Source organism: Achroia grisella, unplaced genomic scaffold, assembly GCF_030625045.1.
Source record: "Achroia grisella isolate CSIRO2021 unplaced genomic scaffold, CSIRO_AGI_Agris_v1 utg517, whole genome shotgun sequence".
Lineage (NCBI taxonomy): Eukaryota > Metazoa > Arthropoda > Insecta > Lepidoptera > Pyralidae > Achroia > Achroia grisella.
Genome location: NW_026712910.1, coordinates 992,139 through 1,009,449, shown reverse-complemented (window position 1 = coordinate 1,009,449; position 17,311 = coordinate 992,139). Strand labels below are relative to the sequence as shown.

General features: G+C 29.1%; 2 protein-coding genes across 2 annotated transcripts in view; both read right to left on the bottom strand.

Annotated features, from left to right (window-relative positions):
- The window catches only part of LOC131847267 (uncharacterized), a 93,129-nt gene that overhangs the window by 37,065 nt on the left and 38,753 nt on the right, over positions 1-17,311 (bottom strand). The window lies entirely within an intron of this gene.
- LOC131847263 (guanine nucleotide-binding protein G(q) subunit alpha) overlaps positions 7,336-17,311 on the bottom strand; it is a 206,907-nt gene continuing 196,931 nt past the window's right edge. Inside the window, exon 10 of the mRNA XM_059196791.1 lies at positions 7,336-7,345. The gene's annotated coding sequence lies outside the window, so the exon portion shown is untranslated. The remainder of the gene's footprint in view (positions 7,346-17,311) is intronic.

Sequence of the window (17,311 nt, the reverse complement as noted above, 5' to 3'; positions counted from 1 at the left end):
ATGACAACTCAGTTCCACATAGGGCCAACGCATGAGATCAGAACGGGGTGCATGGTTCCAGCTGGACTGCTATTCCATTTATATAATAATAAATTGCTTGCTCTATTTTCTGAAGTAATTAGTCTGTGAGTAGTGTTTCTCTTACTAATTGTTTTGAAAATTAACAAAGATGCTTGGCCAGGCCACCTGTTCCAATGTTTTAATCCTAAATTAAATAATAATTAGAGAATACCACTGAGATCTAAATTACGCCAGTATTAAAGGCAGATAGACTGACAGTTTGTACATTTCGCCTCGGGCCGGTTTAATATCTGCTAAGGAATTCATCTGTGAAATATTTAGAAATAAATGGCAATATTTACTTTTGTAGTGAACACGTGTATTTTGCAGCAAAGTTTGTGTCCTTCGTAGATATTAATATTGTAATTACCTCTATGTCTACATAACCGTAAGTAATATGTGTCACCCCAACATAGCAAATGTTGGGGTGACACATATTACCAGTAACATAGGGGACACGTGTTACAAATACTTGTAAATTAAGTATTACACTGTAAACATTACTTTGGAGATAACATTGTGGTTGTGACACGAGATTTTCAATATATTTAAAATGTGAGATAGAACATATAGATTCTAGAAACTATTAGAAGACATTCACCATTGTCTTTCTTACCAGTTCTTTTTTGATGACGAGTAGCTAATAGGGTACAGTACAGTTAGTGATTGGAAAAATACCGTGGAATAAAATATCCTATTTCAATAGATAATTCTGACTTTATCATAAAAAATATGAAATATTTATTATACGTTCTACTGATTTCAGAAAAAATACGCACCCTAAAGTTTTAATGAATAGAAAACTAAACCTTGGGAAATAAACTAAGTAGTTCTGCAACTAACTTTGTTTACATGAACTCATTGTTAACCTCGTAAAATAAATTACGTCAACTCCAAACAGCAAAATCTTAAAAGCTATTTTAGGGCTTCGTATAAAAAAAAATACCAAAATAGTTACATTTATGTGGTTACAATTTAGCGTCTCTTAATGAGCTTCTTCATGTATATTTATGGGTAGGGGTGTATACAAACTACTCACTTTATTTTCACTATAGGATATTCGGTGTCTGAGTATCAAAAATTTTAAGCTTGCTATGCAAAAAAAATCTAACAGAATTATGACTAGGAATACTTATAAGATGATAGCAATATAATTTGCAGTTTGAGGAATACGTAGGTATACTTATGTATAATAATGTATAATTGTAATTTTTTATAAGTGTATTTTTATTCATGAGATTACACAAAATACTACTTTTTTTTTATTTTATATTATATTATAATGTAGAACCCGCAACGATATTAGACTACTTTGTTTAGCACTTAGAGTTCGATAAGAATAAATGTCACTTTCTTTTTACATAAATCGGTCACTTTAAAGGTGCTATAAAGAGATCTCGTTTACTTTCATTTGACCTTATAGGAACGGCACAGTTCTTTGGTATCGAAGCAAGATATATGTACTTGGGGACACATTAAAGTTAGCTACTAAGCCTATATGAGCTTACGTAGAAGTAACACCAAAACTTCCATTAGCAGATTGATATAATGTAGAAACATTTTTGTTTGAATGGGTACCTGATATATTATTACATTTCGATATATTAATATCACAAGTATATACATACATATGTAGTACATAGATATATGTATATGTATTTATTTATATACAGGAATACATTTTTTATAGGGACTAGTGCCTACGGTCTGTTGGCAAAAAAAGCGTCTACCAATCTGAATTAATTTTATATGAGATCAACACGAGAATAAACGCTTCGATCGAATTAAAAAAAAGAATATAATTATAAGTATTTGAGAGATATTTTTATCTACTTACCAACAATCAATTTCCTTATTACATTAATTTAACAATTATTCAGTGATTTAAATCTCTGTGCCTAATCCTTTAAAAGCCATTAATATTCAAAGTATCTTCAAAACAAAGAAAGTACATACTTTTCCTCATCCGAAGAATTCCTTTGGTTTCGTACACGATGTCCGTGTAAGAAACCAAAGGAATTCTTCGGAATGGCTAAACTCTGAAAAACCTTTATCCTATAATATTTTAGACGCGAAAGTTTGTGAGAATAGATGGATGTTTGTTTCTCTTTCACATAAAAGGTACTGGACGGATTCGAATTATATTTGCTACTGAGATAGACTATATCCTAGATGAATGCATAACATTCTTTATGCATAGATTCACACAAGGTTTTTATTTACAAGTTTTTTTTATTAGTGACATACTATAATATATATGCTCTATTTTATATAAATATATTACTAATACAGACTATCTTTAATTTTGTATAAAATCTATTGACTTACGGGGTTAGTTATGTATGCCAACAAGTGTGGATGTAACAAAATCAACAAAATTTCCAAATGTCAAATTTCACAGGTTCTAGAGAGTCTGTACCCTCTATTTTATTTTATACCGTCGTTTTGTTGTCGGTATGGCGCCCCATATTTTATAATGAATCTAACTCAACTTGATAACACATTAATTATAATATATCAAAAAGTTTAGGCTATTCATTGCTATACACATCCTAATATATTTGTATATATACACAGGTTCGTAAAACAATATCAAGCCAAAAGCTAAGAAACATAATTTCTCAAAAAAATTAGGTAACGAATTTTTAAAACCTTCATACAAACTACTCGGAAATATTTACTTTGTTATTCGATGGCTCACATTTATGAGTATTTACTTGACTTTTGGTTTGCAATACCCTTTGTCGGGGGAATGGAGATTGTTAGTAATGTGGAATGATGCTCTTATTGCTAGTAATGTATCATGTTTGGTTGACCTCCACACGGTACCCCCTGGAAACAATCGTGATAAATTCTTAGTGAATTTGTCACGATGGGCTAACTGACCTGACCTCATGTTCATCTTACCATCCTCCAATAGTGCCGCGCCAGCGTAAACCGACAGCGCATGTTGGTGCACCATTCCATTAGCATCCATAAAAAAATTGTCTTTGTGCCTAGCCTAGTAATATAAGTAACAATATAAATATTGTTACTTATATTTTTCATTAGTATTAGTGTGTAAATAGAAATTCATAAAGAGGATACCATAAGATAGAGCAGTAAATATAAAAGTTCACTTAAGTTTAACTACTGTGAATTGCTGCTACATTAATATATCATACGAATACAAATTGCATTATGGAAGACGAGACAGGACAAGGTCAAACGACCAATTCATATTAATCATATTCGATCCGATATTACGTCTGAATATGTAGGTACATATCACGAATTCAAAAATTCCTAAGTTATGACACCATAGGGAAAAATATCTATTATAGTTATATATATATATCAATGCTGATAGTTTTTATTATTACAACGATAACCTCGGTGGCTTAGTGGTTTAGCATTCTACCTCATTTTCCAGCTGTCGCGGGTTCTACATCTGCACTATGGAAACATTACAAAGGTAGATTTTGTAAAAAGTCGTATGCATAGATACCTGTCTTACTTATTTCACCTGACAAGCTTGATAAACTTCTAGTCGATTGAAGGGTGGATAATTAAGCAGTGAAATTACAGGATGTGAAGGCATCTGCTATGTTATGCCTCAAGAAAGGTAACGCATGAGTATCATACAATAACCGAGCTGTCAACTTGTTTGCCATTTATAATTTTGTCTACACAATGTATAAGTTTATCTAGTCTAGTCTACTACTATTCACCGTTAAATATTATATTACAAAAAAAAATCTGAGTAAATCTATCAGTTGTCTAGCACATATAGAACAAGCTCTATTTAGTTCCAAACTAGATGTCATTTTTAATAAAATTGTCATTTTTAATTTTCGAATAGATAATATTTTTTATACGTTTATGCTACAATCAGAAAAATATAAATGTAAAAAACAATAATAAATGTAATGAGTACATTTCACTTTTATATATGTTTGAGTATAGAGTGATGAACTACTGTGAGTACATATAATTAGAATCTAATGCGGCAGCAAGGCACGAGTCTACCGCCATCAATCAGATTAATTAGGTTTCTCTATCCACCGGACGATATAATGTTTCAATATGCCATATAAACAAATAAAATACATATTTTCCTAAGTACTAATATATATTCAGTATCATGGCTAAAAGAAATACTCATCATTATATTATCATCTGCGCCTCGGCGGTTTTGTCCTCTTTTGATAGTAGGTACAAGTATTTATTATATTATACATACATATGTAGATAAGTACAACTATATAGCTAATTAGGTGCTTTATTTATAAACGATATAAAAAAGATATTTTTGTTATATCTTTATAATATTTTTTGTTATATAATAAATCATTTTTAGTTAATATCTACGCATATAACAAAGCTCGCTCACAGTACTGTTTGTATTGTAAAGTGATCGATCGGCGGGATCATCACAAGACAGGTCAATGCATAATATATAATTATAATAAACATATCAGCTATTTGAATCAATATGATACAATTTTTCCTTATTATGTATGTTTATAAATAATATTCTTACATTCAAAAGTACCTACTCGACTGATTTTAATAATTATTTTACCTATAAATCTAGGAAATCCTAGTAAATAAGTAGTCATTAAATTTAAAATATTCAACTTTAATAGTACTATTACAAATATCTAAAAGAAATATCTATAGAAAGTGCTCTCCAATTAAACGGAGTGTCAGCAAAGGTCAGCAACATGTGTCATGTCACTTGGTGGCTATATAACTGTTTGTTTACTAACAACTCTTGAACCTGCGCACATAATGAACCTTTTGCACTTAGTCGTTGAAATGGAAAGTAATTAATATATATAATGTAATATATGTACATATAGCTTAAAATGTGGTGATACATTGTATGTGACTTTTAAGTCATTACTATTTATTTCACACATTTTGTCCTTTCTGTCATGATTGACAATACACTTTTATTTTTTGTAAATATAATCTTTTTAATATTAACGTATAAAAATTACTATGTAGAAATAACTATCATGACACAGTCATTTTTATAGATGTTCATCAGGTCTATCTATTAATACGAAAGTGTAAATTATAACAACACATATAAATATACCTTAATATTTATTTGTGTTTAATATACACTCAGTTTCATTAAAATACAGTTATTTACTTCATAGTGAGTCAGTCTCTAATAATGAGAGACACAATTTGTAAATACTTAATTTTAGTTATGTTAATCATAAGTATTATTTCATTTCTAATTTTATATTATAATTTAGAAATATACTGTAGTACCACATTTCTACAATTTACTTGTGCTTTAGTATTCAACAGTAAATTAATTCATAAGTTTTCAATTGGAAAAGAATGAAAAACAAACAAGGAAATCAAACAAGACATAAAACTCTCAAGAAAATAATCATAAAAATTTTGATTGAGTTTAGTTTACATAGCGTCAAGTACAATTACGAGTCATGCCAAGTTATGGTTTTGCATAATTTGTTTATGCAAAACCTACGATATTATTAAGTATTCATGATCCAGAACCACAATAATAACTTAGCTGTAATAATACTTCACTTGTTTTAATGAATAGCTATTGAAATAAGTATAGATACATATATATAATATATATGTAATACAGGTAATATACATACGAAATAATATAAATGTGGAACTATATTTTTCTGTCTTTTTATAACTATTTCAAGCTGATCGGATCTTATTGAAACTTAACGTAGAGCGGACATAGTCTATATTTATTTCTTAGAGGTACCATATATAAGTCAGCACAAAAATCAAGTATATGCTACACTGTTAAGACCGTATAATCTATGAAAATATGATCATAATTCTTCACGTTACGTTGTTGTTTAAGAAGCAAACAATTTCAGTCTCATGATGATTTCACATTTTTATTAATATATATTATAAGTATAAAAATAATATTATAAAAAATCTCAAAGTGTATCTCTTAAATTAACGGTTTAGGTAGTAATAGCTTCCTGTTACAAGTCCACAGATTCCCTGTCTGATATTTCATTACACAACAATACAACCCCTGCTTATTTCCTGTATAAAATAACGAGAGAACAGGCGGGGAAATGAGACTTTCCTAACCACAAATCCCGTAAGTCGTTATGTTGCGACTTGTAAACTTGATTTGAATACACAATGCCAAATTTTGTTGACACCATGTATATATAGGATTATATTTTGTGATAAGCAAGGATAAGAAACTTCTTTTATTATTGACATTCAATATTTGTATTTACTTATTAAGTATTTTTTTAGTATAAAACTTTTTCTCAGAAAAATCGGTTGTATATTTGTTGTATTGAAAATTATTTTAATTTTAAATTAATAATCATAATAATATATTACTAGATATCTAGTCATATATATATATGTACTATTTGTACTTAAAAAGGTATCTACATACATATATGTAATTAATATATTATTATTATTTTATTATGTTTATTGTATATGAAGGTGTCCGCTGAAAACCAGCGTCGTGGCACCCCGTCACGACATATGCTGAGCGGAGATCTAGTTGGTACACTAATTATTAATATAAAATGTAAATTAAATTTTAAAAATTATTTTCAGTGTACCAAATAAACAATTTTCTTTCTTTCTTTTCATTCTTTATAATAGGATTTAGTTTCAAGGCTTTCTTCCGAGTACATTTAAGATATACCTATGCGCTATTTTGAAAGTACTCGTAGAATAAATTAAATTTGACCTTAAGAATTCTGCCACAGTTTTGCCCAATGGCTTTTCTGCCACATTCCGAACTTTCGGATTCTTTGCAATATTGTTGGTAGACCCCCCTGCGGAAATGTGCGCATTACATCAATAATCCCACCTTTTGTCGAGATTTTAACCTGATGATCTAGGCACATGTTAAATCATAACTCACATTTTTTATAACCATATTTTGTTAGCAGATTATAGATTTGACAACAAAATTACCATTAGGTATTTTAACTCCTTTATATGTATTCTTATCAGCTGTATATTATTGAAAACTTTTATTTCAAAGTATTAATCAACATATCTATTAATAAATGTCAATAACCGTTAACATCTAAAGCGGAGATCTCCATTATTTCCAACCAAATGTACATATGCAACAAAGCTTTATTTACAGTTGTCCGAATTTAATCTGACATAATATTTCTCCACTCAAATTGACACACGTTTATTTTTCAAACATAAATACTCTTAGATTAATGATGTTCTACTCTAATACTCATTAATTTAAATAAAAAATAAATACACACTACGTGAAATATACGCTATGATTCTAAAGGTTTTTCTAGAACAGCTATCGATATCAGACACGTATGTATGTAGCTCTCAATAGGATAGATGGGTAATAGACAAAAGTATCTGTTTCGTATTATTTCTTTATTATTATTTCTTTTAATATTGACGATTATAAATTAGGACTATCGATGTTAATTAATATTTAAAGATAAAATCTTGGTATTGTTTTGAAAAATAACTATCATCTGTAGCCCTTCTAGGGTAGGGTTAGTCAGTTAGTTTAATATCAACTAATGACTACTTTTATAATAATTTATTTCATGTCATTCATTCGTACAATACCAAAAAATATTGTAATCCATTAACATAACTAGCAATCAATGCAAGAATAAAAATTGTATAAATTTTACATAAATAAATTTAAGTAATAATCTTCCATCTATTTGATAAACGCGTTGTCTGACTCAAACAGACTAGAATAAACACTGACCTGTTTCAAATATTATGCGTATACCAAATGAAATAGTGATAATGGTTGAACTTGTGAGTTAACAAACAACCTTTACAAGGGATATGATGTACTTGGGTATGTACAAATGATTATAAATATTTCACTCACTCAATCCCCCAGAAATGTTATTACACATATTTCCGACAATTATTTCATATATTTTGACCGAAAATGATCAAAATACTCTAAGGTACAATTATAATGCTTTCAAAAGAAATTCATTATTTTTTATACGCTTCAGCAAGTCCGTACAAAGACTGTCTAAAATGACAGCTTTTAAAATTCTTTTCAGGGCAATACCATTCATAATAATTCCAGTCATAAATCAATGCCATATTTTAAAGCAAATAAGTTAATAGATTATTACAAAAGAAAAAAGGCTTTCATTACAAGGTCACTAGTGACTATTTCGAAATGAGGCCGATATAATATTACCACATATAAATCTAATATATTGATATTGAAGAGTACAACTGTAGTGTTGTACTCGTCAATAACAATATATTATTATATGCTGTAATACAGTTTGAAAATTTGGTAACCGCTATGGCGTCTCAAGTTTGATTCTGAATCGCGCCAATTTGAACAACGGACTGCTTCCTTTCAATAAGAGAAAATAAAAAAAACGTATTTATTAAAATTTGGAATATTTAAACATTTATTGATATAATTTTGTCTGTAATTTCCATTGAAGTTCGGATGTATTTTACGCTTCTAATATTTTTTTAGCTAATTTTAATGATATATAAACTGACAGTCCACCTATACTGATAGATACAGTATACAAGCATACCTAAACGGTAGCATGAACATCACGTTATCATGTGACGCTTGTGAAACCACTCATGCGTTGCCATTCCAAAGATGTTACGTCTCTTCTCTTTAATTTCGCCCTACAACCAAGACAATAATTACAAAGCAAGCTGCTTTTAAAGCGAAATTAATGAGACAAATAATTGTTTAGTTATTTAAATGTTAACAAATGCAGAATTGTAAGTTTATATTTACATCTCTTTATGAAAAAAGGTAGTAAAGGGTAGGTGTGTACGCCTTATTTCCATTATAAGAATTCCATATCATATAATACATTTAGGGAGAAGGGAAAAGGATCTTTTTCTTTTTCTTTAGTTGTTACTATAAAAAAGCTTTACAAAATTGAATTACTATCTGTTGTGAAGATTCTTTTGGCCGACTACCAAAAAGAAAAGGATCCCAATTCGACGGTGTTTTCTTCTTATTTCAATTTAAATGCCGTAATGTAGGTATTCCTAATATAAAAAATATATGTTGCAATTAAAACTACATGCAGACTCACAGTCTATGAAAACATAGTCCGCATTTTACTTATAGTATAGACATATATGGATTTTAATTATCCTCTTCGCAATCGATAAAATATTCGTTTAATAATGATTGTAAATCTAACTAAATATTTACTATATTATGTCAAGTCAACATAAAAATATTGATATCCAAATTTCACAGTATAAAGCCAAAATTTCAGTGTAACTATTTGTTGATTTAATTCCGCTTCAGATATTACAAACAACAGAACAAGGAAAGGGTCTTGTCAATATTCGAAACTAAAGCCTTGACCGTACCTAACAGCCGTTTTGAAACTAGCTATGCTAAACATGCCGACTACAATTAGCGCTTTCGTCTAAAGCGAAATATCTACTTAACAACACCTACAAAGCTGTTATAGTAATGGTTATATATATACAGGTTATAGTAACTATACCTATCTAGATTTTCTATAGAGAAAACCTAGATAGGTATAGTTAAAAAACCCTTATTGTGCCTTTTTGAAAACCTCATACTATAGATATATCTATATATATCTATAGTATGATTTTTCATCTATATTTGTTGTATATGTGAATTTTTAATACCAATAATGGCAAACATACGACAATTGGTTAGCGACCGTTAAAAAACCCTTATTGTGCCTTTTTGAAAACCTCATACTATAGATATATCTATATATATCTATAGTATGAGGTTTTTCAAAAATGTTTGCCACTATTGGTATTAAAAATTCACATATACAACAAATATATATTTGCATAATATTAGTACGAGATAAATAAAAAGAAAATTACCTTCTTTCAGTCATAATAGAATTAAAGTCATTAAAGTAATAGAACCATGAATGAATGGCTATCCATTCATTCATGGTTCTATTAAGGGATAATGAAGACACACAATTACACCGCTTGTCTATGATAAGTACATACACGTATAATTCATATATTAAATAAGAGAACGAAAATAATAATTGTGAGCATTTATAAAGAAAAATATAGTTCTAAGATCTAATAAGGTCATGTAATATTTATGTAATTCTTTTTTTTATATGAAACGCTACCATTTTATTATATGACTAAAATGGTAGCGAGGAGAAAAATATCTGTTTGTCTGTTGCTTGTAAAAAGGAATTACGATGAAATATTCATAGAATATATTATACAACATATTGACTATAGAAGGTTTTAAAAAGTACCCCTCAAAGAGGAAAGTAAGTATATATTTTTTATTAATTTTCAATACGTCATCTACATATACATAAGGTTTTAGGTACTTAAATCTATTTAGTAGTATTTAAATTGAAACATTTTGACAGGAACTGTTCGTTCCTCTCAGAATGTTTCACACTTATCCCTCGTAGTACAGTAAATGGCAAAAATTATGATTATGGCTATAACCATATTGTTAATTACTATCATTATTCCTTAAAGAGAACAAACACTTGTTACTATACTTTAATTACTCAAGTTTATATAAACTAAACAATCGCTGAAAACTATTATCATGTCGCATATGTTAGTATCGACCACAGCGGACATGTTTAAATTATGTGGTGGGAACTTGCGATTACCGGCAGCTTTCAACAGGTCCTCCCAACATGTGAAGTAATGTTTTATTCATAAGGAAGGATACAGCTGTCGGGTGGCACGTGGCGGTTCGCTCTCTTAACCCTTTTTGCCTTATCGCGGAATTAAACCAAAACCATTTTAAGGTTTATCATATTGCCCCTTATAAACAAAACAGAAGTGTGTAAAGTTTTCCTGAAATAAATTCGTAATATACAGTAATAAATTGAAGGTAGAACAATGAATTAATACATTTATATTATATAAACTAATATTACTCTTGTGAAACCACTAATATTACCATTTTGATGGTTGTTAATACACTTAAATGGCAGGATAACTTTTCCTAGATTGATAACATATTTTTTACATAAATTCATGCGGATAACGTCGAAAAATACAACTAGTAAACTAAGTAAATAAGAAAACACCCATAAATGAAGATATGTCTGTTTCCCAAAGAACGTTTGAAATTAAGGTAAATAGTAGTAGTAAGAAGTACTAAATAAAAATAACTGACGCCAATAGATGTGACAGTGGATATACCACCTAGATGATTAGTCGCTACCGCGGGGCATTAACAAATAGTGAGCCTTATAAAAGGTAGCACCCACATCTCCGGTTACGATCTCTGACGGTACAGTTAGTTACGGGTACGATTAAACTCGGTTTAATCGTACCCGTAATAAACAAATATATTTTTAATTCGATAATAATTAGATCCAATGTCTTGTAATCCTAAATATGTGATGAAGCAACGACGCGACGTCGCGACGGCGTTGCCGGCGTCAGAAACAACGCGGTGACGTGCGTCGACTTACTAAACTCCACGCCTCCAACCATGGGCGAAATGATCGTTATCTATGCCATACATATACCTTATAGGCAAGTAAGGATAAAGGTCTAATCATCGTAAACAAAAAATAATCAGACGTCAATCGTCACCTATAGGAGTATATGGTACATACAATAGCAACACGACTACCACGTCAACATTGTTATATATGCCTTACCCTTCACACGTTGCTATTTTATTATAAAAGATATCACGTCTACATATTTAATGATTAATACTATTACTTAATGTAATATTATTTTCCTATTGAACAAAAAGACTCATTTCTAAAAGAAAGAATAGAGATAATTTCATATGAGACAGTTAAAAGAAAGACTCTATTTACACAATTTTTGAAACGATATATATGTACACATATATTATCCAAAGTATAATATATGTGTACATATATATTACAGTATACAGTACAGTACAGTACAGTATACAGTACAGTACAGTATGTATAGTACAGTATTTTCTAAAATTTAATTTAATTTGTTTTTATTGTATTTTTATCGTAAATATAAAATATTTATAATTTTGGTTACTTTAGTGTCATTTTCATATAATTTACATACAATACCTAATTACTACTATAAAATATAAGTAAATAGCTATGAAATAATCTTGTAAAACAAGCTCATATTATACGGAGTATTGTCTCTAAAGATTCTTTGATCGTCTTCAAAAAACAACTTTTTAATTTTTAATACATTTTACACTGCGAATAACTGGAATGCTGGAAGTTATTCTTTTGATAATATATCAACAAGATATATTGTCAGAAGAATAATTTCGAGCACAAATGCGTAAAAAGTCTACGGCGTATCATTTTGCTACGACCGCAGCTAGTTACTTAGCCTTATTATAATGAACATTATCATTCATGTGGCGTCTACATTTTAATGCAACAAGACAATGCGGACATTTAATTTACAAAAGAAATAATTCAGTTTAAATTAAATATCTTTTCTTTGTATATATATTAAAACCGTGACTAGGCGAAAATTGCCTAATTATAATATATGTTTGTCTAGTTTCATGAAAAGCAACTGAAGGAATAGGAATATAATTTTCACAAAGCATTTTAATAAACCTAGAAAATTACCCCAAAGGAAATGCAATAATTATTTTTGTCAATATTTTTCAATACTAAAAGGCGTATTTTATTAATTACTAGCTTTTGCTCACGGCTTTGCTTGCGTTAATTTATCCCTTTAGGTGTGGAATTTATCAAAATCCTTTCTTAGCCTATGTCATAGTAGCTTTATGCAAGCAAAGTCTCAGCCCGATCGGTTTAAAATTTACGAAGTTTTATACAAACTTTCATCCCCTATTTTATCCCCTTGGGGGTAGAATTAATTAAAATGCTTTCTTAGCGAATGCCTACGTCGTAACATCTACCTGCATGCCAAATTTCAGCCCGATCCGTCCTGTGGTTTGGTCTGTGCGTTGATAGATCACTATGCCAGTCACCTTTGAGTTATATATATTTAGATTTTACCAATAAATTAATGGATAGCTTTTATAGATAATTTAATTATTAGGTACTGTTGGTTGATCATCAGTAATAGATAGAGCGGCGTCAACAAATCTAAACACGCGCAAAATTTGATAGTAAAAATTTACATTTATTCCTTATATAGTATAATATCTATACATATAAATAAAATTGGAGTGTCTGTTTGTAATATTGAAATAACCGTTTTTTACTGTATGAATATAAATACACGTACACCAAAATAACATTTTTTACAATTTTTGTCTGTCTGGTTATTCCGGCTAATCTCTGTTATGGCTGGACCGATTTTGACGGAACTTTTTTTAGCAGGTAACTGATGTAATAAGGAGTAATTTAGGCTACTTTTATTTTAGGAAAATAAAGTTAAATTCCAGTCGGACGAAGTCGCGGGAATAGCTAGTATATTTGTATATATATATAATTTACTTTATTCTTAATTATATTTTATTTTACATGTTGAATAAATCCCAAAACTTGTAATTAATTACATTAATAATTACATGGTAAATTATAATATACAATAAAAAATATAAAAAAAACATACAATATACATTCTAATACATATATATTTTAAAGAGCCTCAGTTGTGGTGGCGACATCATTTTACCCGGTCAATTTGTTATTATTTTAGAAAGGGTACAAGATAAAATTGCGCCATAAAACAACGGAAATGAGAAGATTGTAATCAGAATACAAAATATAAATAATATTCAGGGGACAGACAGTGGGGACATGTATTAAAATATACATAGACATATCATATAATTATATTACATTATAACTACTAACGTACTTGAATATACTGAAATATATTTTGTTGGAAAATGAAAGACAAATGCAAAACAGTTATGTTCAAAATGAAATATCTACTAATAAAGGTTGGCACGCCAATAAAAAACAGTGAATTAGCATTTTTGTAAGTTTTACAAAAAGCAATAGTAATGCACCTATATATGTGCATTTCTATTGTTTTTTGTAGAATTCACTTTTACTACTACTTTTATATTGTTTTTTATCGATTGAGCAGTTGGAATACTGGCTCATCATCTTGATGCTCTAAATAATATACTATTTTTGCACACATATTATTTTAAACGATTTTATTATCCATCTTTGAAATGATAACAACAACGATAATTGTTGTTAGTGCCCGCAGTTTTATCCGCGTAAAATTTATAGCCTATATGTTATTCTGATAAGTGAGATATATTACTATAAAATTTCATCAACATCCCTTCAGTAGTTTTTGCGGGAAAGTGTAACAAATATCCATACTCACAAACGTTTATAATATTATTATTAAGATTGCAGCACTTTGTTGTTTCTTTTCTCTGTCAGAATGATGTGAATCTCAATTCGACAGTATATTTATGATGTAAAGAATAATAAAACAAATACATATTTTTATTTACATTAGTAGTCTATTCGTTTTTTTATTGAGACATGTAAATATTCGTAAATATCACAGATAAGATAAGAAAATATTCTATTTTTATGGCAAAAGAAATTAAGTAAGATTGAACAAATAATAAAGTAAGTTTTCAGTTCATGATAACAAACGAAGTTAACAAATGTTACCTTTGTACCTTTTTAATTCACAATGACATTTGCTTTTATTTCTTCGCATTATAACTTATTCCCTGAAGATATTCACGACTGTTGTGCTCTAGTTTATTAATAAGGGACTTCTACTCGAGTTATAATGAACCGCGAGGATCACAAACAAGGGTCAGATGTCTTGAGCAGACGGTTGTTCTGCTATTAACCTTATATCGTGAAATTCAACATTAATTAAGCACTGGTTGGAATTCCTGCCAATAGAACGTCGAAGCCAGTAGTACATATTTCCAATACATTTTTCACATTAGTAAAGTTACAGATAAAAGACAAACTCAAGCACTTCAATCTCAATCAGAGAAATTATCTTTAAATATCATGGATAAATTGGATTTAATTTTGTTTTAATAAATTACAACGTTATTTTAAATTTATTGAACAAAGGAATATTAATTGCTAATTACACTTTTATTGAGGCAACGTTTTTGTGAAACGTCTTACGAGAAACAGCTCTACCTCCCACTTTCCGAGTCTTAGTCGGGATTACTTAATTTTCACATTAACAGGCCACTTTTGTAAATAACTTGAATACCTTGCGAAGAAAATTCTCTATTGAAAAAAAAGAACACGCAAATTGAAGTAATTAAATCTCTCCAAACAGATGTTTTAAGGTAGATAAATTATTCGAGAACAAGTCCCGCTCAGCTTGACGTCGGGCTGCAAGTCATCCTCGCTGATAACGTCACTCACACTTGATACCACCTTATTCTATTCTGAGCCATGTAAAAAATACTGCTAAAATATAAACGGCTCATGCTTTGAGTTTCGCAGTTATCTCTGTTAGCAGAACTATTAGTTACCATTCAATATAGCCTAATTACCGAAAGAAAAAAAAATCAACACCTTTTTTAAAGACACTCCAATACTGATATTATACTTAGATAACATATTTAATTAACCTTATGATGCTGTGATACTACTGTTTTTTATTCAAGGATCCTTGTAACACTAATACCAATTACATGTATTTTATATTGTACACAATGCAAATAGTTTTAGTAAGTTCATGAATTTTGTTTTTGTTTGTTATGCAGTTACTGTGTTAAAGATGCCTGGAAATCGTTACTAATATTGACAATTAGAAATCCAGCGTTTTAAAAATCTAAAAAATAAATCTAAATCCTGAAAGAGAACAATTACAACAAATAGAGTTTCGTAACTGAACACGTAAGCTTCGGTCTTAGAGCTATTAAATTAGTCTATATTTGTTCAACCCCAATCTTGGAGATTAGTTAGATTGCTCCGATTTCAGACAAGCGAAACACCGGCGTTAATGGCCAAATTATTAGAGTAACAACCGTTAACCACGGTTTTGATCCATCTGAAGGACAACATGCTATCAGCGGCCTATTTGCATAATCCCTCTAAGAGTTCGAACGAAAGCAATTTTGAAAATAAGCACAGGGATAGAAATTTTTATGATATTTCCAAAGTTTGTAACAAAAATATAAAACGTATTACTTTTATAATATTATTATTATTGTTTTGTTCGAAATAAAGCACTTACCACAAAACTCAATTATTTTTTACATACTAAAACACTAGTGATTTATGAATGTTTGCATCTTTCCTATCTACCATAATGAATTACATGCTCAAAATAAATATAATATAACAACCACTTTTCTTAGATTCTATTATGCTTTAGAAATAGTGAAATAAACAATAATAGGTAAAAAAAAATATTACTTGCAAATGCTTGATGTCATAAAAAATTCAAATATCTTAGAGATTTATATCATAATCGTGAGTAGGTTAAATTGTCGAATAGTAATAAATATTAGTAATGATGCAGTAGTGTGCCAATAAATGATATATTTATGCTTGTATGACAACTTGTTGTTCAGTTTACAAAAACTATAATTAATTTTTATTATGTCACTTAAAAGAGGATATATAAAACAATAACCTGCTAAAAAACAATTGGACATTACTATTTCGTATTTATCTAATATAAATTTAATTTGTGATTTTCTATTTAGATACTTTAACGTAGTAAGTAATTACACAGTACAGCTCTTAGCACGTCAAGATCAGGCTTCATCTGACGTTCCACAGTTTGAATAGACCCTAATTATGTATTTGTATACGACATACTTGAAACTTCACTAAACACAGTAGCATGAAGTAGAGACGAGTATAAGAAACATATAGTATAAGAAATTTCTATATAGTCAGCTATAATATAATGTCTTTACTTTTTTTTCAACTATTTCTATATAGATAGTTTACCATGTAGGTAATATTAGAAAGACTCCTTTTTATTTACTTCAAATAAAAAGGAAAAGGAAAAGTAAAGTTAAACTTGACATAAAACTGATAAAAATCAAATACAACTCTATAATGAACAGTATTTGATTAAATCTATTAAATGCAAAATGATTGTTCGCTATTTTTAGCTAAATACTTATAGAAATATATTTGATACCCATATACCTAAAATTCATTCATCATACAATCATACATACTGGTCGCCCAATAACTAATTTAAATAATTAATAATAATTTAAATTAACCATAATTCATTTAAATTATAAGATTTGACATTATTAAGGTTCTAATAAATTACTGCTATACAACTATATTTTTATATTAAGATCACATTTGTACTTGATAATAATATATATATAAACTACAAGTGTACG